Raw genomic sequence first — 25,452 nt, forward strand, 5'->3', positions numbered from 1 at the left:
GAGACTCGCCGTACCCCCTTGCTCATCTTTGAGTGCACCGAGGACGGTGCAAACTTTTAAGTGTGGGGAGGTCGTCCGACCGGTCGGCGATTTTGGGTGACAAATTTCTAATCCCAACACTTTTGCATTTTATTTTAGGTTTTTAGGATTTTTACTTTCATTTTCTTATTTTTGCATATATATACACAATAAGCTTAGTCAAAATAATGAAAATTTTTCAAGATTTCTATCTATAGGGCATCTCAATTGATTTGAGTGGAAAACTTTTCATAGAACTTGCTTGAATTATATATATTATGGATCATGTTTTTGAGCTAAGAACACAAGCAAGTGAGATTTGAGCCTAATGGTGTGGTTACATCTTATAACCACTTATTTTCCTTCTTGTGTGCATTAGTCTCTTTCTATGATTGTAATCTTTGATTTGTTTGATTCTTTATGTCCATTATTTTGTGTATACATACATGTATATGATTGAGGCCATCATTTCATTAGCTCACTTACCCAAATGGCCTTACCTTTTATCTTCCTTTGTTAGCCAAATTTGAGCCTACGCTTAACCCACTTATTCTTTAATTTAGCACAGTACAAGCCTTAAAGTGAAAAACAATAAATGTCCTTAATTTGGATCTTTGATTAGCTTGGGCTAGTGTGCGTGAGTACCATTCAAGTGTGGGAACTCTTGGGACATTGGGGGAATAAAAGAGTAGTTTTGTATTTTTGTTGTAAATATTGGGAATTGGGTATGTGTTCGTGTATTGATCAAATGTATAGACCTTATGCATTGATGCTCTTGTATATATAAAAAAAATGAGAAAAATAAAAGAAAAAGAAAAGAAAAAAAATAATATGAAAAAGAAAGAAAAAGAAGAAAAAGAAAGAAATAAAAAGGGGACAAAATGCCCCAAAGCAAAGTGGAGCTCAATAAAGATCAATGCATAAATGTTGTGAAATGAAAAAGAAATGCATGAGTATGTGGAAAAGGAAAAAATGGGTAGTTAGGTTAGAGCTTAATTGTATAGGATGTCATAGGCTAGGTGGGAAGTTTAAGCTTATCAAAGAATCAAATTTTAAGCTCACTTGACCAAATATGTATCCTACCTTGACCCTAACCCCATTACAACCTAAAGAATAGACCTCATGATAATTGTATGCATGCATAAGATATATGTTGATTGTTAGATGAAAAACAAATTTTGGAAAGCATGATTATGAGAGAATTGAGAGAATCAACCCTAAACACATGAGCAAATAGAGTGCAAACACTACCGGTGAGGGTTTGATGCTCAATTACATGTTTCCACCTACAATCATAATTTTCATGCAAGTTTGTAAAAATATTTAATAACTCAATTCAATTGTGGATTAGACTTGCTAGTCCTTAGCCCTTGTGCATATATGTTTCTTGGGAATTGATTTATTTTGACCAAGCACTTGCATTCATTTAGATAGTTGCATATAGGTAGATTGCATTTAGTTAGTTTCCATTGAATAAATGCCATACCCTTACTTCATTCTTGGTTTTAGCATGAGGACATGCTAAGGCTTAAGTGTGGGGAGGTTGACAAACCCCAATTTGACGGTTTGTTTTGTATTGAATTTAGAGCATCTTGATAACCTTTTGTCACATTTAGCCTAGGAATTAGCATGATTTTGTTATCTCTCCCGTAATTGTGCTTAAGAGTGAAAACATGCTTTTTAGGTCCTTAATTGTTTAATCTTGATTTACCTTTGATTCCATTAGATGCCTTGATGCGTTTGCCAAGTGATTTCAGATTTAGGAGGCAAAGATTGGATCAAGGGAATGAAGAAAAAGCATGTAAAAATGGAGAACTCATGAAGAAATGAGGGAATCGCAAAAGCTGTCAAGCCGACCTCTTCGCACTTAAACGACCATAACTTGAGCTACAGAGGTCCAATTGATGCGGTTTCAGTTGGGTTGGAAAGCTAACATCCGGGGCTTCGAAACGATATAAGATTTGCCATAGTTTCATCGCGCATAGGGGCGCGCACGCGCATGGTACGCGGACGCGCCGATGGTGGCACATGACCCACTTAATGCAAACGTGGCCAGCGATTTTAGAAGCCTTGTGGGCCCAATCCAACTCATTTCTGATGCTATTTAAGCCAAGGATTGAAGGAGAATTAACATAATTTTCATACTTTAGAAGTTAGTTATCATTAGTTTAGTTTTAGCTTAGTTTAGTAGTGAGAATTAGTTTCTAGAGAGAGAAGCTCTCACTTCTCTCTAGAATTAGGATTAGGTTTAGCTCAATAATCTTAGATCTAGATTTTAATCTTTGCTTTCTTCTACTTCTACTTTTCAATTCTTTGTTGCTACATTCATCTTCTTCTATTCCTTTGTTGTAATTTCCTTTATGTTGTTCTTATACTTTGTTGTAGATCTAGTATTGTTCCTTCTACATTCTTCCAATTCAATAAGAGGTAATTCATAATAATTGTTCTTCTTTGCTTTTCTATTGTTGATCTCTTGTCTTTGTAGTTGTAGATTCCTTTAATTCTTGCAATTAATAATGTTTACTTCTATTGCACTCTATGTGTTTGTTGAAATGCCTCTTCTAGATATAGTGTAGATTTTGTTCCTCTTAGCCTAGGTAGAGTAATTAGTGACACTTGAGTTATCTAATTCCTTTGTTGATTGATAATTGGAGAGATTGCTAATTGGTTTGGAGTGCACTAAAGCTAGTCTTTCCTTGGGAGTTGGCTAGGACTTGTGGCTCAAGTCAATTCATCCACTTGACTTTCCTTTAATTAGTAAGGGTTAACTAAGTGGTAGCAATGAATAATTCTCATCACAATTGAGAAGGATAACTAGGATAGGACTTCTAATTTTCATACCTTGCCAAGAGCCTTTTATAGTTGTTAGTTTATTTTCATTGCCATTTACTTTTCATGCTTCTTATCCAAAATCCCAAAATAACTCATAACCAATAACAAGACACTTTATTGTAATTCCTAGGGAGAACGACCCGAGGTCCAATACTTCGGTTTGTAAATTTTAGGGGTTTGTACTAGTGACAAACAACTTTTTGTATGAAAGGATTATTGCTTGGTTTAGAAACTATACTTTACAACGAGATTTCATTAGTGAATTTCTAAACCGTCAAGAATCCAATCATCAAGTTGTTAAGCAGTAACCCAGGAGCACTGCATTGATGGATCTTACTCCCATCCCCCAGTCACCTTCATTATTTGACAAGTTATGTATTTGTTTAGATGCATGTAAAAGGGGGTTTAAATTGGGTTGTAGGAAATTGATTGGATTAGATGGTTGCTTTTTGAAGGGCTATTTCGGGAGGCAACTCTTTTCAGCAGTGGGCCAGGACGCAAACAATCACTTTTACGTTATTGCGTTTGTTGTGGTTAGTAGTGAGACAAAAGAGAGTTGGAAGTGGTTTCTCACTTTGCTTCAAGAAGATCTTGTAGACCATTATATCCATGGTTGGAATTTCATTTTCGATCAACAAAAGGTACCATTCAATCTAATATTTAAATGTTAGCATAAGAAAGTTAGTCAAATAGATAGAAGATATATTTGTATTTACGTTGTTGTTATTGGAGGATTGCTAATATAAATTTAAATTTCAACATATATATAAGAATTTTTTGTAAGTCTTTTTCTTTTATCAAGTCCAAGATAAGGTGGCTTTTCTCCTCATTACAGAATGTTATAGAAGTTCATTGTTTGCTGATAAATGAAGTGATGATCACCAAATACTTTATTTAGAGAACTACATGTTATGCATTGTGATTAACATTTATTGTCATGATTTTTATTAAACAAAGAGAATACACTACTTTAAAGCTTATTTTCTTTACAGAACTCTGGAAAAATGTTTTCTTAATTTTCAGCGGAATAATTGTAATCATGTTCAAGACTCATATAATTATAAGCAAAAATAGAATAAGGTGAATGGATCTAGTCATATTTAGTATACTAATTCAGAATTTTTCATTCATAGAACTTGTATTAACAAGCATAGAAGTACCATCAATTTATAGCTATAATTAGTGGTTTAGATTCCTAAATATCTAAAGCAACTTATAACAAATATACACAGTTTACAAGATTGTTTATTGTCAATTCTTATTCAATTTTACTTTTCTTTAAGGTTCCACATTATTCTTTTGATTAAGTTAAAGTTTGTAACTCATCTTTTAATTTCTTGTATACACAGTTGACTTGCTAAAATAATGTTTGATTTATATTACCTTAACATGCTTTGGCAAGTGTTATGATTAGTTGATTTTTTTCAATAGTATAATCTTGATGAGAACCAATCACTATTATATAACCATCCTTTGTACTTTATAATTTGTTATATAGTTTCATTTCTTATTGTAATTAGGGTCTTCTACTTGCATTAAAGGAAGTGATGCTACATGCGCATCACAGAAATTGTGTTAGACACATATGAAAAAATTTTACCAACCAATTCAAAGATAAGCAGGTGAAGAACATTGTCTAGGAGTGTGCCAAGTGTACTACTTTCACAGAATTTGAGAAAAGTATGCAGAAGCTTCGGAGGGTGAATGAAGATGCATAGAACTACTTATCTAGATTTGAGCCTGCATGTTGGACCAAATCACAATTCAGTCACGGGCCAAAGTGTGATAACTTGACGAACAATATGTGTGAGGTGTGGAATGCAAAAATAGTTAACTATAGAGGCAAACCTATCCTTACAATGTGTGAAGAGTTGAGGTGCTACATTATGCGAAGAATGACAAAGTATAAACAAGTTTTGGAGACATATGTTGGCACTGAATTAGCCCTTGTACAGCAAAAGAGACTTGACGACATTATAAAAGGGGTTAGGTATTGGCATCCAGTATGGGTTGGGGATGATGAGAGGATGGTTTTGAGGTCCAACACGGGTCAAAAAAACTTTCTGTTCACTTAGGCAATAACAAGTGCACTTGTAATGCTTGGCAGTTGACAGGTGCATTATTTCAATTTTTATTTACTTCAACATATGTATATTGAACTTAATTGGAGTTGTTACTAAATATGTATTATCTTTAGGTCTTCTTTATGTTCATGCACTAGCTGCAATTGCAAGAAGAGGTGATAGAGCTGAGCCATATGTACATCCACTTTTAAAAATTGGGACAGCTAGAGCAACATACCAGTACTGCATCCAGTCAGTCAATTCTGAAGAGTATTGGGACAAGACAGACATATTAAACCCAGTCCTACCTAAGCTGAAGAGGCCTGTTGGAAGGCCAGTGAATAGAAGAAGAAAGGACCCTTCTGAAAAGGATGTTCCAATAAGGACCCTTCTGAAAAGAGATTTCGAGTTGCATTGTAGCAAATGTGGCGAGACTGACCATAATCAAAAAACTTGTAAAGGCCCTCCATCTCCAAAGAGAAGGCCTGCTACTACATCTAGGAGGAATAGAGGACGTGGTGCTGGAACTAGTTCTGTATCCTCCAATATTGGGGCAGATGAGATCCATGTTTCACAATCAGCATCGCAACCTTAGGTATAACATGGACCAAACTGATTGAAGGGACTGAATAGGATTATTTAAATTTCTCTAGGGACTTATATGATTATTTTTATTTTTCTTGAGGACTGATTCGTGTTTATTTTAATTCATTTCGTTGTTTGAATTAGACATGATAAGAAACTGCTAGAATGGGTCATGATGCTTGTAGTTATATAGAGTTAGAATCATAATACTTGAATTTGAAGAACAGTTTTTCTTGAAGCTAATTTTATCGAATTACTATCCTGTTCATGTTGAAATCATTTTTTTACCATTATTTTGTTTAAAAATTGAATCTCTAATAAGGTGCACATAGTCATTCATAAATAATATTATACATAATATCAACTCAGTTCCAAATGTAGTGATTTATTGCAATAGATATATTTTTTGTTTCTATAATTTATACTGTTATGTCTTTATTTTAGTAGAGTATACAATAATTATATTTTTTTGATTTCTATAATTTATAGAATTCTGCATTGGGATCCAATGTTCCACCTCATGCAAGACCTAAGCAGCCTATTATTAGACCACATCATCCTCCACCAGTGCCAGTGCAGTCATGCACTCCACCACCTATCTCACCTCCTAGAAGCAGTGATGGGGTCTCGACAGAAACAATGGCAGCTACTAGTAAGGGTACATCGTCAAGGATGTTTCAATTCATCCCAAATCCAGGATTCAAAGCTCCCGGAAAGAAGTGATGAGAAATTGCTCCATGCTTGTTTTCTTTTTGGATGAACTTTAACATTTAGGAGAAAATTATAGTCTTTTGTGCTGAGAAACAACTCTATGCTTGTTCTCTTTTTGGATGAATTTCGAAATTTAGGATAAAACTCTAGTCTTTTGTGCTAAGAAATAGCACCATGGCTGTTTTTTTCTTGGATGAACTTCGAATTTAGGATAAAAATTGAATATTCAGTGTCATAGTCATGCTAATGCCTTCCATGAAATTGGTATATGTCTTTTCTATTGTTATGTTGTTATTTTTCATGGATTTGTGCAGTTGAATGTATGTGACTAAGTATGTTTTTAATTATGGTACTCCAGGGTGTCTTTCCTTAATTCATGTGTTCGTTCATTAATTAGTTAATTGTGATAGCTAATTTGAAAATACTCTTTTGATTTATATTTATTTCTGAACATAATAATGCAGCTACTCCTATGAAATTCAACACAAATGCCCTCAAAATTCACCAAAAAAATACATAATATGCATAATACGTTGATTTAATTCATAAATTCAGAATAAACATACAAATTTAAGCTTTTGCAGAGCAATTAAACACAAATACATAAATTAACACAATAAACCCAGCCGATAAATATAGATTAAAGCAAATATTTTTCCAGTCTTTCTTTACTACTGTATTTTGATTGTTCTCTAACGCACCCATCCTGTCTTGTAGCTCCAACAAAGTCTCTCGGAAACCACCCACCAAGTCATCAGCAATAGCAACTTCTTTCAACCCAACATTCTTTCCATTGAGGTCAAAAACCATGTCAATCCATACAAAGAATTTGTAGTAGGGTAGTTTTTCCTACAACGTCCAAACCTTCAATGTGTTAACAAGATTCTAAATCCAAATGATTTGAGTCCAACAACAAAATTGGTAATTACCTTATACCTTGGACACCCGAAGAACAACCTTCCTGGATTCTCGACGGTGCCGGGTTTGGAGATAATTGCATAGAGACCACATAAGCATTTCAGGTGTTATCCCTTACTTAAACTCATATTCTCACCGCCCTCATGGACAAACCTCCCTCCGCAACAGCTAGAAGCGGCTGAGCCTCCTGTACTACTTGCCACTCAGACACGCTCAATTTTAAAATACGAGGAGGGTGCCACGGTAGGTTTTTGATTTGTAGAGAAGAAATATGAGGGGGACCACAGTTACAAATGATGTGTGAGCATCTTTCCTATCTTTTCCTAGTGAATTTGCATTCAATTCATTGAGTTTAATCAAGAATTAATTATCTTTTAGCCACTATGGATGCTACTTTGAGTCTTGTTCAATTCTGTTTATTTTAGGTAGTATTCAGCTAGATTTGATGGAGTTTCTGTAGCACAAGAATTAAAGGAGATGATAGCGAGGAGCGACGCATGCGCGTACCTGATGCGTGCGCGTGATTTGGAGTTTTCCATGGCGACGCGAGCGCGTACCTGACGGGTACGCGTGAAAAGCGAAGTTGCACATCGACGCGTGCGCGTACCTGACGCGTACGCATGACATGCGCCACGTGCAGAAAATGCTGGGGGCGATTTCTGGGCTGTTTTGACCCAGTTTTCAGCCCAGAAAACACAGATTAGAAGCTACAGAATGGACGAAACAAGTGGTCTCCATCCATCAATTGAAGACTTGCTGATTATTTAATTAATTCTGATTTAAATTTAAATCTTAATTTTAGGAAAAGATATTATTTTAGTTTTAAAAATTAGATTTTAAATTTATTAGGATTAGATATAAAAAAAACCTCCCTGAGGGGATTCCAGGGAGTAAACTTTTGATTTCACCTCAGCCCAATTTACAATCCTAGTTTTTCTCTCTGAACCATGAGTAACTAAACCTCCATTGTTAAGGTTATGAGTTCTGTCTATTGTATGGATTGATACTATTATTTTTCTATTTTAATTCATGTACTGATTTATATTTCAAGAATTTTTTTCGTTCTTTATTTTATGAATTTGGGTGGAACGGAAGTATGACCCTCTTTCTAATTGAGTTCTTGTATAACTTGGAAAAGCTATTTACTTGAACAACAGCTTGAAAATAATTTCTCCTAAATTCTAATTATCTGGACTTAACGGGATACGTGATATATAATCCTCTTATATTTGGATAATTTGGATTTTTGTGGCATATAAACTAGAATTAAACTTCACCCCCTAATTGGAATTAATTGACCAAGGAATTGGCGGTTGATGAATTTTAGAGGAGACTAGAAAGGTCTAAGGAATTAGGGTCTAGTCACATATAGTTTTCCATGAATTAAATCTCGCATGATTAAAATAGTTAGTAAGAAAAGTCAATCCGAAAAATAGATAACTCTGAAGCCTTAACTGCCTTCTCCATATTTTATTCCCAACTTATTTATTTGCCTATCTTCTGTTTAATGCTTTTTGAACTCTCAAACACTATTTTCTGTTTGTATAACTAAGTAAATCACTTAACCATTGTTGCTTAGTCCTTCAATCCTCGTGGGATCGATCCTCACTCACCTGAGGTATTACTTGGTACGATCCGGTGTACTTGCCGGTTAGTTTGTGGTTAGAAATTATGCACCAACAAACAACGCCGTTCTGCTAACGAGAATGATGTGGGAGATGAGGTGGGAGATGATGTAGAAGATGAACACTCCAACAAGGTATGGTTTTCTCTGTAAAAAACTAAACAAAGGTGGGGGTTCTTCATATGAAGTGAAGAGAGACATTTTATATTCCTCTCAAACGCGAAAAACGACACTGTTCTGCTGACGAGGATAGGGACTAATTTGTCCAGCCGCGTCACCTGACACGTAGCAGTCCACATGGCCTTTAGACGTGCTACTTCATCATTTTCCGTCGGTCACAAATGGAGAAATCAAGCCAGGGACTGAATTGTCCGCCGGAGAAAATCTTTGGGGGTGTTTTTGGTATTAATTTTCTTTGGGGATTAAAGTGTCCGCTTTTAAAATCCTCAAGGACTAATTTGGGTAATTACTCTTTTAATAAGTTGTCTTTTTAGCAAGACTGTGATTTTTTTAAGATTTATTTTTAGTTCATTTTTTTGTAGTTTCCGCAGATATATTAGAGAATGTTCTCTAATATAATGAATTGTTTAAGGTTTATGACGGGCTTACTTTTTTTAGGATAGAGTTTTAGGACAGAAGGGGGAGAAAGTTTTTTTTCCTCAATGGTAGTTAATTTTCATTAAGAAAGAGAAAGGTCCAATTGGACTACACACAAAAGAGGAGAAAAGGAAAAGTTCCACTAAAAGACAAACCTGTGCTATTACAGGTTACTCAATTTTAGGGATTTAACATTTTCTTGGTCTCTCACTTGTTGTTCTTCGAGCTTCTTCGAGACATATCCATGGAGTCTTCCTTCGCTACTCGAATATCAACTCATTCCTAGCTTTCCAGTTCTGCCAGGTAAGATTCACTGCTAATTCCTGCTTCTCCACCGTGTTACTGCCTCCTGCGATCCTGTTATGAAATTCAAGCCACCATTTCTAGTTTTCTACTTCGCGAGTCGGTGATGGAAGTCTAGCTAGTCTCCATGCTTCCTTCGAGTCCGGGCACATCCATAAACAATGTACCACCGTTTCTTCTTGCTCATTGTACCGAAGACAAATTGGACTGATTGAAGGGATTTTTGAGTAGAGCTTCACTTTCACAGGTAATCCTTCATGGAAGGCTTTCCACATAAAATTTTTTGTCTTTGGTTGACTCTTTAAATTCCAGATTTCTGACCATAGCTTCTTGGTTTTACACTATTCAGGTAGAAAATCAATTGGAGGATAATTGAATTGAAAAGCTATATGGTAACCTGAGGATACAGAGTAGTAGCCATTCTTTTCCTTCATCCAGGTAACAATATCTTTTCCATTGTGTATATTGGTCTGTATAATTGCTTGAGAAATTTCTGGACTGAACCATTCTCTGATTTTACTTTGATTCCATTGTCTGTTTGGTAATATGAGGTCTAAAACCCAAATTGGTATTGGTTCTGGTCTTACATTAGAATTAAGAGTAATTGTAGTGAAATCCTTGACCCAAGAATCTTTTCTGATCCTTACTGAGATACCTCTTCTAATTTTTCACAGTAGGCCTATTTCTAAGACTTTTCTTCCTTCTAATACACTTTTCTAACCCCATGATGGGTTGTTCCCTGCTTCTGCTCTTAGAAAATCAGTGTATTTGTAGTATTTACTTTTATACACCTTTGATATCAGGGAGTTTGAACGCTTTAAAAGTCTCCACCCTTGCTTTGCTAACATTGCAAGGTTGAAGGCCTTTAAATCTTTGAAATTTAGTCCTCCTTGAGCCTGCGGTCTGCATGTAATTTTCCAACCAATCCAATGTATTCTTCTTTCGTCCCTTTTCTGGCCCCACAAAAAATTGAGCATGGAACACTGTATATCTTCCATTAGAGTGTCTGTTAGTTTGAAACAACTCAAAGTGTACAATAGAACCATTGTGGCTAATGCCTTGATCAAAACCTCTCTGCCACTCGGAGACAAGAGAGCTCTCTTCCAGTGTTGTAGTTTTTTATTTACCTTGTCTCTAATGTAATTAAATGCTGCTCTTTTCGATCTCTAAACAACCGAAGGCAAGCCAAGGTATTTGTTCTGATTACCGACATGAGAAACTTGTAATATCTCTGCTAACCGGTCACGAGTCCGAATTGGAGTGTTGTTGCTGAAAAAGACTGAAGATTTATCTAAGTTAATCACCTATTCACTGACTTCTTCATATACTTGTAGAATACTCAGTAAGTTCTAACAATCTCCTTCCGAGGCCCGACTGAATAGGATAGAGTCATCTGCAAAAAATAAATGACTGATTCTAGGGCATCTGTGGTTGAGTCTCAATCCAGAAATATCCTGTCTCTATTCTCCTCTGTGGAGCAGATGGGAGAGTCCCTCTGCACAAAATAGAAATAGATAGGGAGAGAGAGAGTCACCTTGTCGCAGCCCTCTACATGGCTTAAAATAGCCATGAGGTTGACCATCCACAGTGACAGAATAAGAAACTGTCATCACACATTCCTGAATCCAATCTAACCATTTTTTACAGAAACCCAGCTTCTTCATGACATTCCAAACGAAGACCATTCTACCCCGTCATATGCTTTGCTCATGTCCAGCTTCAGAGCTAAATTCCACTCTTCATACTCTTATTTTTCAGAGAATGCATGAACTCATGAGCTATAAGAACATTGTCACTTATTAACCTCCTTTTTACAAAAGCGCTTTGATTGTTACTGATTAGTCTGTTCATAACAAATTGCATTATATGTACTAAAATCTTAGAGATGATTTTATAAAATACACTACTAAGACTAATAGGCCGAATTTGTTTCATAGAGCTAACATTAGGAATTTTAGAAATAAGACATGTGCGTATGGTTAAAAGCCTTTAATAATTTATCTCCCTGAAAGAAACTTCTGACTGCCCGTATCACATCTCCTTTAATTATCTCCCAAAAGAATTGAAAAAATTTTGCTATGAAATCATCGTCTCCCGAGGCTGAAAATAAATTTATTGAAATGACTGCCGTTTTAATCTTCTTTTCTGTAACTGGTTGAGTCAAATTCCTATTTGTTACTGCATTGATTTTTTTGGGGATCCTATAACTAAATAATTATATCTTGATTACTTTAATTAAATCTAGCTACATCCTCACATCTTTTTTGGCTGATGGTGGTGAGATGTTTTAATATTACATTTAGACCTCAAAATCATTTATGTTTATTTACCAAATACAACAACACTTTAATAATAACATTATGCGACCTCTATATTTTGTCAAATTATCCTTACTAGCTGAAGATGGAATGAATTTTCTCGGGCTTAAAGAGACCAAAAATTCAACTACCATTATGGTCAAGTTCATTTCTCCTTTCTTGCATGTTGGTGTGTTATGTCTAATCATTTGGAACTTATCATAGACCTCAATCCTCCTCCACGATCATCACATTGTTTGGATTCCCTTACATCTCTGTTTAACTCGACATCATCATTGTTAATTACCTATCAATTGGTAGAAAATTTTGTCATTTTTATTTTTATTTTTTAATTTTTCATAATAAATTTTATCGTCTTATGCTTTGTCATTAAAAAATTTTAATAATAACTATATAATTAACAGTAAAAAAAATTTTAAGAGCCATAAAAAATATATAATAATAATAATAATAATAATAATAATAATAATAATAATAAATATATAATTGTTATAAATAAATTAAATAAAATATACAGTAATCATTGTGCTATTATCATTAAAAATGATTTTTGTTGTGGTGACACAGAATAATATTCGTTGAAAGAGTGTCGGTGGAAGATGCTGGTATGACAGTGGTGATGACCATGATCATGGTGATGCATCAACTGTGTTAGTTTTTTGTTGGAAGAGGAGCTAAAGATGTAGAAATAGAGAATAGGGTAAATGTAGTGGGTCATTGAAAAATTTTCTTTCAACTGTGATCATTTGGGAAAATGCATGAAAGTATCAAAAAGACAAAGAAGAGATGCCGCGTCAAACAAATTAAAGAAGTGGACAAAAGTTGTACTGTCAGATCAAATATTTTTTACATCTACTTATTGATGTGGTGAATAAAGATATATGGACTACTAAATGTAATACAAAGTTTTTTTTTTCTTCTAATATTAATATTCATATATAGGTTTTACTATAACAAATTGAATAAGATACTTGTTCAAAATGTAAAACAATTTTTTTAAAGAAAAAAGATATATTTTAAAATTTTCAATGATAATAAGGCTTGAATAATCTAAAATGTTATATACTACTTGAATCTTTTATTCATAGACTTGGCCTGAATGGTAATTTGCTAGCAACTAGGTTAAGACTCAAGTGAATTAATATAGTTATATATGATTAATAGTTAAATTAGTTCTTGAAAGATGAAATTTTTTTAAATTTATTTTTGAAATATTTTATTAATTAAATTGGTCGTTTAAAAATTATAAATTAATCATATTTGTCCTTCAGTTACTCTATTAATAATTTTCGTCAACGATTAATTATGTGAAATATTAATTAATAGTATACATAACACCTAATATGTCCAATTGAACGTTAACTAACTATGTTTATGAAATCAATTAATATTTTACAAGTTACAATATCAATCGTTGACAAAAATTGTTAATGGAATGATTGAATGACACATATAATTAATTTTTAATCTTTGATAGACCAATTTAATTAAAAAAAAATTTTAGAGATGAATTAAAAAAATATCATATTTTTTAGAGATTTATTTGACAATTAACTATATATATATATATATATATATATATATATATATATATATATATATATATATATATATATATCTACAAATTTGAAGGTTCAAATTTTGAGGAAAAAAATAAATTAATTTTTTTAAAAAAATATTTTGTAAATACAAATTATCAGCTACAACATATTTATGTATATTTAATTATTTATACATAAGTTGCTTTATATATTTTTTTAAAGAAAGCAAACATCTACGTACCAAAATAATCAAATGCTTCTCATAACAAAATAATCAAATTATTCATGACAAAATAAATTTTTTTTCTTACAACAACTTAATCAATTTTTTTAGTATTTATATAACATATAGTTATATAATATTAGTCAAAGTATTTGATAAAATTAATTTTAATTAATTGATTATTAAGCTTATTTTACATTTAAAAATAAAAATAAAAATATGATAACATCAACTAAGACGTTGTTAAGTTATTTCAAAATTAAAAAATAAATTTAATTAACTAGTTATTACCGACGACCTGACCGTCAATAAATTTAATGGCAATTGAGACACCATTTATATGTTAACAACATAATTGGCGAAAAAAAAAAGAAGAAGATTTTTTTCCCAAATTATCAATAATTTGGCTGTTTCTAATTAATCGGTCAACTCCAACAGAATGATGATAATGGAATTATTGAGTTAAGCCTCACTTTAGTCTCTGAGATTAGTGAGTTATACTGATTTAGTCCTCGAGATCCTAATTGCACTAAATTAGTCTCCCGAATTCAAAAAAATGCACCATGTTAGTCTTTCTCCCAATTTCAGTCACCAGAGCACTAACGCCATCAGTGACGTGGCCATTTCTTGTCACGCTGGACCTAGCAACGGTTAGATGACATGGCACTCAAATTTGATTAGCTCCAATTTAGTCCTTGTCCCCTTTTATAACCAAGTTTCTGCCCTAACTTCTTCCTCTTCTTCTTCTATCCACTTTTCCTAGTTTTTCGTCTTCTTCCTCGCTGTGCAGCTTTCTAGGTTTAGGATCATGAGTGCAAGTGGGAGCCACACTTCCATGCGGTCAAACAGAAGGATCTCCAGAGGAACCAATAGAGCATCGAGTGTTCCAGAGTGGTGTGGGTGTGGATGCCGCCCTGTTCTCCGGTGGTCCACAACAGAGGCTAACCCTAACAAACCATTCTTTGGGTGTCCTAATTATAATGTCAGTGAAAAAAGGTGGTGTGGTTTATTTGTCTAAAAGTAATAAGAAGCTAGTAACAACAAAGAGACAATAAGAGCAATCAAAACAGCCAAGTGCCTTCCTGATGATGAATGGAGAAGTTGTGGTAATTGAAGAATCAAAAACAAAAGTACAGATATAATCATAATCCTTGCTGCGTAACTGGTCCAAATGTCGGTACTAACACCAGAACCTGCACATCAAGATCTTATTAGACCAAGGATCCAAAAGAATTATATCTTCAGGACTGGCAACAAAACAGCATTATTGCACATGCACATACATCATGGTTTTGAAGAAATAATAAATAAATAAGAAAACCATGAACCGCATTTTATATTTATAGTTTCAACCAGCATCCTTCACAAAGTTCAAAAGTACTCTAGCCTATAATGTCAACAACAACAATTGCCAGTGCACAAATCCAGTTCTTCGAAACTTGAAAGCGTTATGAATCCTTGATCCAAAATGATGGAAGAAAGGTACTTGCTTTCATTACTAAGTTAGTCATTTCAAAGATATACTGGAATATTCTGAGCAAAGAGAAGTTTACTCCAGTAACTCTTAATACTACAAAAAATTAAATATCGAACAATATCAATAGATATACCAGTTAAACTGTATCTCCGCGTGTCTACTGAATCCAATGCAACTGAATTCACCAGATCACACTTGCCGACAATTACGCAGGTACCCCATATTATAGTCAGAAGCAGCACAGTTGACCCAGCTAGCAGGCCCATTCCGACAGAAACCTGGTCTTGAGCAGTTTCTTTACTACCTGAAAGGCCAGACAATGTAGAAAACAAAAGTAGTCAGAGTAGAAGTCAAAACAGAGAAGGGTGGGGAGGAGAGGGTGGTGCAAATTAATACACGTCACACAAATTGGAATTTCAATAGATTGGTAAATCCAAAGCAACTATAATGTTACAAGATAAGAGAGATCATATAACTAACTATTTCTTCTGACGCAAACAAAATACAAAAAGAGACATCTCAATGCAATAGCCGTACTACTTAGCTAAACCATGAATATCTTAAACTCGACTTTTTCTGCCTTTGACAGACAATGCTGAACTGCACTTAATTTAATAACTCAGGAGTCTGAATTTAAAATAAATTCCCGCACTGTTAACTAGTAAATAAACATGATGAAGTTAAAGTAACTGCCAAAGCATCGTTCAAAACTCAAATGTGTTTAGCCCTTCAAACTTTCTCAAAATCAAGAAAAGAGATATCCACTGGGTTTAGATAATGAGATGTGATTTTACAAGTGCCTCAAAAGATACCAAACAGCCAAAAAATAAAGACACTTATCATTTACGGCGAATGATGAGGTTCATATTCTTCTCAAACAGGTAGGGATCAAAAGGAAACATTCGAAAAGGAACAACTCACCTTATCAATTCGGAGGGGTCAGAAAAAAAAAAAGAACCATCAAAAACAGTGTTCAAACCAATCTCAAAACTTCTTAATGCTAAAGCCATCAAACTCCACATCAATTACTTTTCCCGTAAAGCTCAAGAGAAATACAAAATTCTAAACTGCTGCATCTTAAATCTCAAAAACTTGCCCAGAAATTCTTTTTCCAAAACCCCACAATATCAAAGAAAATTGCAAGGTACACATCAGTTCTAGTGAATTTTCCGTCACATATATATGCTTACGTGGCAATCAGAATATATGCAGAAAAATCTATATGAATCGAATCATACTCAAATCAGCAACAAGTTGAAAAAGGAACAAAACTTACACAAAATTCAATATTAAAAACACATGATCACTCATGCGAAGGTGCTGATGCTTCCACCATTGGAACAGAGTATAAAAAGAAACCCCCTAACACAATTCCACAAAACATCAAAACAAAATCCTAACACAAAATCAGATTTAAAACTTGTGAACCGACAATATATAAAACACTTAGTCATGATCAACAACCATCATAGCATTTCATTAAATTTGAAAAAAAAAATTCTGATGCTCACTAACCTCAGTGACGACACAAAAGATCTCTGAAGTGGCAAACGAACTCTTCCGATAGTTGCACAGCAAACGTTATGTTCCAATGGTCTCGACAAATCCTTTTGCAGCCACCAATTGCTATTTTGGGTCACTCATGGAAGAGAAGCTTTTTTTTTCTCTGCGTCACTCATGGAGAAGGAGAAGATGAAGAGTAGAAACAAAAAGGGGTGCCTAACGTTTTATTTCCCATTACATACAAACGACGTCGTTCAAAGGGATGTTTAGCGCCAAATTAGAAACGACGTCGTTTCATTGGGTCCAGCGTGGCAAGAAATGGCCACGTCACTGACGGCGTTAGTGCTCCGGTGACTGAAATTGGGAGAAGGACTAATGTGGTGCACTTTTTCGAATCTGGGGGACTAATTTAGTACAATTGGGATCTCGATGACTAAATCAGTGCAACTCGCCAATCTCAGAGACCAAAGTGGGGCTTAACTCTGGAATTATTTGTAACAGTAAATTTAAATTACTAGTATTATTATCGGACGGAGAATTTGAGAAAATAAGCTTATAAATTAAAAAGATTTTTACTAAAAGCATTTGAATGAGTAAAAATGTTGGAAAGACCTTGGTTCTTGTCAAATTTAGGAGTTTTCCTTTATAATGATGAATATTATCTTCTTACATTGCATTTTTTTTCCATTACGATGAATTCTTTTGTTTATGGGATTTTTTTTTTTTTTTTTTTTGTTTCTTTTATATCTCTATGGAAGTCTTTTGACTTTTGTTTTTAAGTTTGACATTTTCTTATTAATGGATATATTTTTTTTTTTTGGACGTGTTATTAATGGATATATGAAGATCACCATATTCTACTCTTAGTTAGGCCGTTAGACCGAAAGCGGTTTAATTGGGCCTAATGTTACATTCAACTTTTCAAGACCAAAAACAAACTTTTCAAAAATTAAAATTTCTTTTGTCATAATTCAATTGTAATTAAAAGCCACAAAGGAGAATCCAAAAACGAAAAAAAAAAAAATTAAAAGCCACAAAGGAAAATAAATTTTAAGGAACAGAAGAGGGTTAGGTTTCCGACGAGTCTAAGGAACTGAAGAGGGAAAGGAGAAGGTTAGGGATAAAGCCACGAGAACGATGAATAGGAAGCAAAAGTTGATGAAGTTTCAATTAAAGATGGAATTCTCCATGACCAAAATAATAATAATAATAAATAAGTAAAGATGGAATTCTGGGATCCTTGTTGCATGTGTTCAGTCTCTTTTTCAAACTTATGCTGCATTCTTAAATCTATTACGATTTTCATTCAATTAATTTGGGAATTTTTGAAATTAGAGTTTTTAATTGAATGGGGAATTTTGATTATCTAGTTGTTAAAATAAATAATAATTCCACCTTATTATTAAATTGAATTTAATTTTGATATCAGTGTAAAATAATTTTATACGTGTATCTAATTACATTATGTCACATCAATAAAAATAACTATGTTTTATATTGAGTGTGTGAATAGATATCCAAAAAAATAGATATAATTATACAACGATGTAAAATATTTTATACTGTCAGTGCATCAAAATTAAACTTTATAAATTATCAAAAGTTTACCAAATCATGAAATCCGTTAATTGGTTATGCATTTTCTATTAATAAAACGAAAGTAATTAATTAACAGTTGATATTTTTGTTAAATTTAATAATTTTTGAGAGATATTTTATAGTTTTTGTCTTTTGAGAGTATTCTTGTGAATGCATTACAAGAAAAAAAAAGTGTATTTTTCGACGCTAAAAATCGTCGGTTATCTCTCCCGTCGATATTTTTCGACGGCTTGCTGTCGATATTATTAAAAAATATAATTAAAAATAAAATATTAAAATTGACAGCAAAGTCGTCGATTTTTTTGTAATCCATTAACGAAAATATTTTTATTTTAAAATCGACAAACGTATCGTCTATTTTATTATTTAAAATATCCACACATTTTGTCGTCGATAAATTTAAATGGTCTTGATCACTTTTTAAAATTAAATGGATGGTACATATTTAATGTTTAAAATCGACGCCTAGGACGTCGTTTTTTTCAAATTAAAATCGACGGGTATGCTGTCGATTTTTATCAATAAAATAAATTTTCCCCCACTCACTCCCCGCATTTCCTTCATTTCCCCAAATTCACCATTTCAATTTTCATCAACCCTTATTTTACCCCTGAATTCACCTCGCATACTTCAACCCTCCTTCTCCATCGCCGCCGCTCCACTGCTTCCGTCACATCGCTGCTGCCGTCGCACCGCTGCTGCCGTCGCTTCGTCTCTCTGCACCGTTGTTGTTGCTGCTCAATCAAAATTAGTTACTCACTTACTCTCTCTCTCTTTTGCTCTTCATTGATTTTTCATCAATTTTTTGGATAAAAAATTTGTTTCAGCATTACTACAGAATAGGTCTTCAAAGATTAATTTGGTACTAATCATTAATCTAATTTGGATCCTGAAGCAACTTAAAAAGCACAGAAGAACCTAGTATCTAGTTTCTTTAATCCCTAATTTCGCAGATTCACTTCAATTATTCTGTAGCATAAACTCAAGTTTTCTTATTCACTACTTTTTTCAATGATTCTGTTTGTGTTGAGCAACTTTAATTTGTTTTCTTTTGTTTTAGATTGAATCTTAAATCTATAATTTGTTTTCTCTGTCTCGCGTTTTGCAATTTGTAAACAAAGGAGTTTCGGACATTGATTCCTAAAGGCTTTGAAGTAATTGGAGAGCTTGCTTACGGAGCCGGCGCCGACGCTCAAGCGACAGTTCATGCTGCTCGTAGACTGAGGAAGCTTCTATACGGTGAAGAGGAAGGGGATAATCGACCGGTGATCGGAGCAGTCGCCGCCGGTTCCGGCGAGCTGAAATTTTTCGTGTCGGAGAGTGGAAAATCGAATAGCCTCGAAGAGGTTGATTCAGTTGTTGAAGAAGAACATTAGGAGAAATGTGTGGGAGAATGGTTGCTTGATTCGTTGTGAGCTTCCGATCAAGTTGCCAGTATATTATCCTCTCAAGAATACGAGTGGTTAGTTTTATTCAATTTTTGTTTCTTCTAATCTCTAAGTGTTCGTTTGGATTGGTGTTAATTTTGCTTTGCATGTTCTGCTGGGGTTGTATTTTGAAATTAACTTCAATCAATTCATATTTTTTGCATTGCCATGTAATGAAGCAATCTAGGGATTGGAAATTGGAGTTTGTGAGCTAGTAGCGTTAATTGATAATAATTTGATGATGGAAGTTATAGAGCACAGGACTTATGAGATACAATGAAAACTTTAGCTCCAAGTAAAATTGTTGATTATGATATTCTTCGTTTTAATTGTTTAATTGTTGCTGATGTTATATGATAGTATTTATGATTTATTTTTAGTGGTTATTTATTATTATTTTTTTTGGCCTGCTACCATGAATCATGCGCATTGTGAATTGTGAAATGACTTCAATCATCCATTTTGTGATATTTTCTTCTTCTTAGAATACAGATACCATCTAAGTTAGTGTTCTCTTTAACAGCTTAGGGCCATCATCAGCGTCTGCTGTGCCTGTTGCAGAGTACATTCCAGGTCAGGAATCAAGAGTTAGGGTCAAATTGATGTCCTATATCCTATATGTTAGCATGATTTTTTTTGGGTATTTTTTTAACTGAAGTTGAATTATTACCTTCAGCCCAGGATGAAGCCAGGCTCCTTGTTATGGATATTAAACTAGATGTACTCTGCTATGCTTCTAAGAAGCTCCCCTTGAGGCATGCAGTTTCAAGATTAATCATCCCTCGTTTAGCTGATCAGTTAAATGCATTGCAGAATTCAATGTTGCCTAACCTTTTAGGACAACACCCTCAGGTAAGGCAATGCATTCATATAGGCAGCTTGATTTTTCATTCCACCTTGAGTCTAAACATTTCGCAAGAACATATTCCTATGGTTAATGGATGTAGAGGTACATATTCATTTTTTTGTCCTATATGTTGCACCAGGATTATGTGTAATTGTGCTTGTCTGACTTTTCATAAGATTTCATTAGAAATTGGTTTTATTGTTTTGAAATGGTTTATGATCTCTAAATAAGGTCATGACAATGATTAATGGGTTACTGGATTCTCATTTATTTATGAGTGATGATTTTCTACCCAGTGGGATAAGGTTTTGTTATTGTTGTTGTTTGTATGAGTGATGACAGCATTAGTAATTGCATATTTGGATATATATGTATAAGTGCTAACAGATACCAATGTGTCTAAAATTTTCCAACAGATATTATGTTATAGTAGATCAAGATATGATTAAAAAAACAGATCTTTCTTCTGCAAATGCTTGTCTGTGCTACTGGGATATATCAGATGCAATTTATGAAAGAATATTGATATTGATTTTACTTTTGTGGATAATACGTCAACATAATTTCTGGTTTTCTTTTTATAGTTATCTATTTTGCTAATTTTTATACTTCAAAATTTTATTTTCACGTGTATTTAATACATACTTTTCTTTTTTATTGACTAACAAGTTTTTTGAATTGTCAGATAAAACCTTATCACTTCACTCTTCCTCATGTTCTGCATCCAATTACTGTTTTCTATGAACTGAGTTTCGGGGAGACAGAAATGAAGCAAGGTATGCTTCTGTAATCTGACATGGATAGGATAATTCTTTTAACATTTACCTGTCTCTTTTAGAAAATACTATCACAAGGCTATTTTGTCTGCTATTGTTAAGTTTCATAGAAGAATTTATGTATTCTATCTCCAGACTTTTTCTGTTTATCATTATGATCTTATCATGCATCTCTGTTATATGAAATATTTTGCTCTCTGCAGTTGAAATTAGGAGATCCTTACACACAAGGGTTGGATTACCTTTTGATCGACCCCTTCTGAAAATCGCTAACGCCTTGGATTTTTCAAAATTGAAAATTGGTGGTCTTGGCTCTCAACAAAAGGGTAATAAGTAGATCTAATTTATTTATTTATTTTGTAATTCTTTATAAGTACTGAGAATTATGATTTCATCTGCATTTTCATTGTTTATTTTTTAGTAATAACTCCTATACTTTCCTCTGTTTTATGCCGTCATTTACTTAATATTCTTTTCGTAATATTAGGTTTAACTTTACTCAGGGATGTACAGTTGGGATTTCAAACAGTGGGGTTAAGTGTTGTTTTGCTCTGTATCTCAGTGTAATTTTTCTCTGACTCATCTAAAAATGTTATGGTTTTTGCAGTTTTTGGGGGAAGTGTTTCTCTTGTTCAAGGTTCCTATGAATACTTTCATTATCTTCAGGATGGTTTTAATGATTCGGTAATTTCCATCTTTCTGCTTCCCAATAGTTTTGAAATTACATGTCTTCTTTTTCATGTTGACCTTTATTGCAATGACATAACCAAATACACTCCATTTGTAATTACTGAGTAACTGGTTTTAAATTATCAGACAAAGATAATCTGGTTTTATGCAGTTGTAAATCACTACTTGAAAATGAATATAATTAAAGCAAAATGGCTCTTAACTCTATTTCTTTGTAGTATCACAAATTAAATCACTTACTTTGATTTTATAGGGATGGGGTTGTGCTTATCGCTCTCTCCAAACTATCATTTCATGGTTCAGACTCCAAAACTACTCATCTATAGAGGTTCCTTCTCATAGGTATTTTCAGTTTGCCTCATCTTAAGGATGGATTTTGTTACTAGGGGATATGTCATTTCATTTTAATATTTCTTAGAAGTAATTTAATCTTAGCTTATTTCCGTATTTTCTCTTCAGGTTTAAAATTATACTGCACTTTATTTTTTTCGGTTTGATGTAGTAGTAAATATATATCATTGAAGAGATTTTATAAATCCACTATTCCAGCCAAAATTCATTCATATCACATAAAAATTTTGGCATGTCATACTTGTGCGAATGATTCAGACTGACAAAGATGCAACCTTTCTCAGAGAAATACAGCAGTCACTTGTGGTGATTGGTGATAAAGATTCTTCTTTTGTTGGGACACGGGATTGGATTGGTGCCATGGAGTTGACCTTTGTTTTGGACAAACTTCTTGGCGCAAGTATTCTCCTTATTACAGTATTTGGTAACATTAACCTTTAGGTTAATTAAACGCTAATTGATTAAACGTTAACCTTTGATTTTTCTATTCCAACTGGACAACATATGCTGAGCCCTAGGCAAAGAAGGCTATCTAGATACTTGATTTGATCTGAACAGAGTGCAAACCTTTTTTTTGTTTCCTCTTTCTAAATCACTTATTTGGGTTCTAGATAAATTATTTGACTTGACTAGGTTGTTTTCTTTCTGAAACAGGTCACATGCAAAGTGATCAACGTTAGATCCGGAGTTGAGCTTCCAGAAAAATGTCGAGAGCTAGCATTGCATTTTGAGACCCAAGGAACACCTATTATGGTTGGTTAATCAATAATATACTTTTATACTTTCCATCTGTCATTCATCTACAATATTTCTCAAAATGATTGGCTTAAATTCCAAAGTATATATTTTTTCAGTTGTATATTTGCTTCAATGATTTGTCTTTTGCTCTCTGATATTTTCAGAATGAGTTACTCTTAATCCTCTAGCATCTAAATACAGGTAGTGGTGTACTTGCATCTACACTCTTGGGAGTGGATTACAATGAAGCAAGTGGAGATTGCGCGTTTTTAATACTCGATCCATACTATACAGGCACAGATGATCTGAAAAAGATCGTTAATGGTGGCTGGTGTGGGTAGAAGAAAGCTGTTGATAGCAAGGAAAAGAATATCTTCTTGCATGATAAGTTTTATAATCTCCTTCTACCACAGAGGCCCAACATGGTTTGATAGGATCATTTTTATAGAAGGTAACAGTTCCTAGTTTGTACCAATTTTCTTGCAATGGAATGGTAGTTTTTCATGGTTGGAATTTGATAGTTCAGTTAATTAGTTGACTCACTTTTGGGTTGGTGTTTGTAACTGGCATTCTGTGACTGTAGTCTATTATATAGGATTTACCTCTGTTATCTATTTGAGTTACTTGGACAAGTAAATGATGCGAGCAAAGGGTATTCCAAGATAATTAGAGTATTATTTCATCATCTTATTAACCTTTTTATTTTAGAGGAATTTGATCCTTCAACTATAATAGTTAATTTTTGTAATAATGATTCTTTTAAAGTTTTGTAGTTTAATATATTAGTGCTTTTGTTAAGAATTAAGTTGACTAATAAAAAAGAGCTACTGTGAAAATTTATCTTGTCTTAAGTCTTTATGTTAGAGGATTATTTATTATTTTAATAAGTTTGTAAATTCATTATCTAATATTTAGTATAAATTTTATTTTTATATTTAAAAATTTATTTGCATTAATTGTTTACTAATTTTCAAATAGAAAAAATAATTAAAAAATATAGCTATTAAACTCGACGGTAGCGTTGTCGCTTTTTAAATTTAAAATTGACAAAAAAATAAAATATAGACAAAGAATTAATCGGTATCTAAATAATTAAATCGACGGTAGTTATGTCGATTTTATTTAATCAAATATTGACGACAATATTGTCGATTTTATTGAATCAAATATCGACAAAAAAGGCGTCAATTTTATATAATAACATCGATGGCAACGTTGTCAATTTTAGTAAGAAGGTAAAATTTTCAAACTCATATTATAGACAGAAATGATGTCGATTTTATTAAATTATTATCGACGACTAGACAAGCCGTCGATTTTATTCGAATTTTGAAAAATCGACATGTTTAATAGCGACCACCTCTATCGTCCATTTTGCCGTCAATTTTTAATATTATCGACAACTTAACCGTCGATTTTGCCGTCAATTTTAACCATGTTTCTTGTAGTGATGTCAACATTTTTCGGATATTATTTTGGTGATTTCCTCTTTATATTGTTATCATTCAATTCCCTTATGAAACTCAACTTCATGAGAATTGATTGTGTGTATTTTACTTTTTTTCCCTTCATATATATCGTCATTCAAAGTATACTCTTATAGTCTTATTTTCATCATAAATATTTTCATCATAAATATTGATGAATATTGTTTTGGTCAAAGGGTTTTTGCAAAGCTTCCTTTCCGGCGGCCACCTTTTCATATTCGAGCTGTGATTTTTCTTGTTATTATATGCATTTTTATTAATGTCAAAGATTTATATACAATTATCTTAATATAAAATTAATAATTAAAAATTATTACTTATGAGAGGGTATTCAGTGGCCGGGGTACGAGAGTCTTCTGGAACATGAGTGAATTCTACCAACTGATCAATTTTATTTCCAAGAGTTTTCTTTAAACTGGAGGGTAATCGGTCTATGCTCAGAGGGGTAGAGTGATGTATAGGCTGAGAAGAGCTTGATGAGTCTGTGATATTCATGATTATATTTAGTGATTCTCTCTTACTTGCTTTTACTAGTAGTACCTTCTTCTTCCTCTTATCAACCTGAGGCTCTGATACCACAGACAAAAGAAATCAACCCTCACTTCTATTCGCCATCTCATCCATAGAAACCCTTCTCCTCCTCCCAAAGAAGTCATCCAGTCCTCTAATCTCCAACAGTGTGGTTTAAAAGCCACTACTGCTGAACAATACATAACCTTAGAAATCCCACAAGAACTCATCCAAAACTACCAAAACCAAGGCTACACTCATATGCATCTAGGGGCAGTCAGGCTCATTCTTACCCTTCATGGAAGGAGATCTCT

At 33.4% G+C, this 25,452-nt stretch overlaps 1 pseudogene; it reads left to right on the top strand.

Annotated features, from left to right (window-relative positions):
- The first annotated feature begins 4,652 nt into the window (after positions 1 to 4,652).
- Positions 4,653 to 23,572, top strand: LOC107610726 (putative Ufm1-specific protease; annotated as a pseudogene).
- The last annotated feature ends 1,880 nt before the right edge of the window (positions 23,573 to 25,452 follow it).

This window comes from Arachis ipaensis, chromosome B8 (genome assembly GCF_059453495.1).
Source record: "Arachis ipaensis isolate K30076 ecotype BB chromosome B8, ASM5945349v1, whole genome shotgun sequence".
Lineage (NCBI taxonomy): Eukaryota > Viridiplantae > Streptophyta > Magnoliopsida > Fabales > Fabaceae > Arachis > Arachis ipaensis.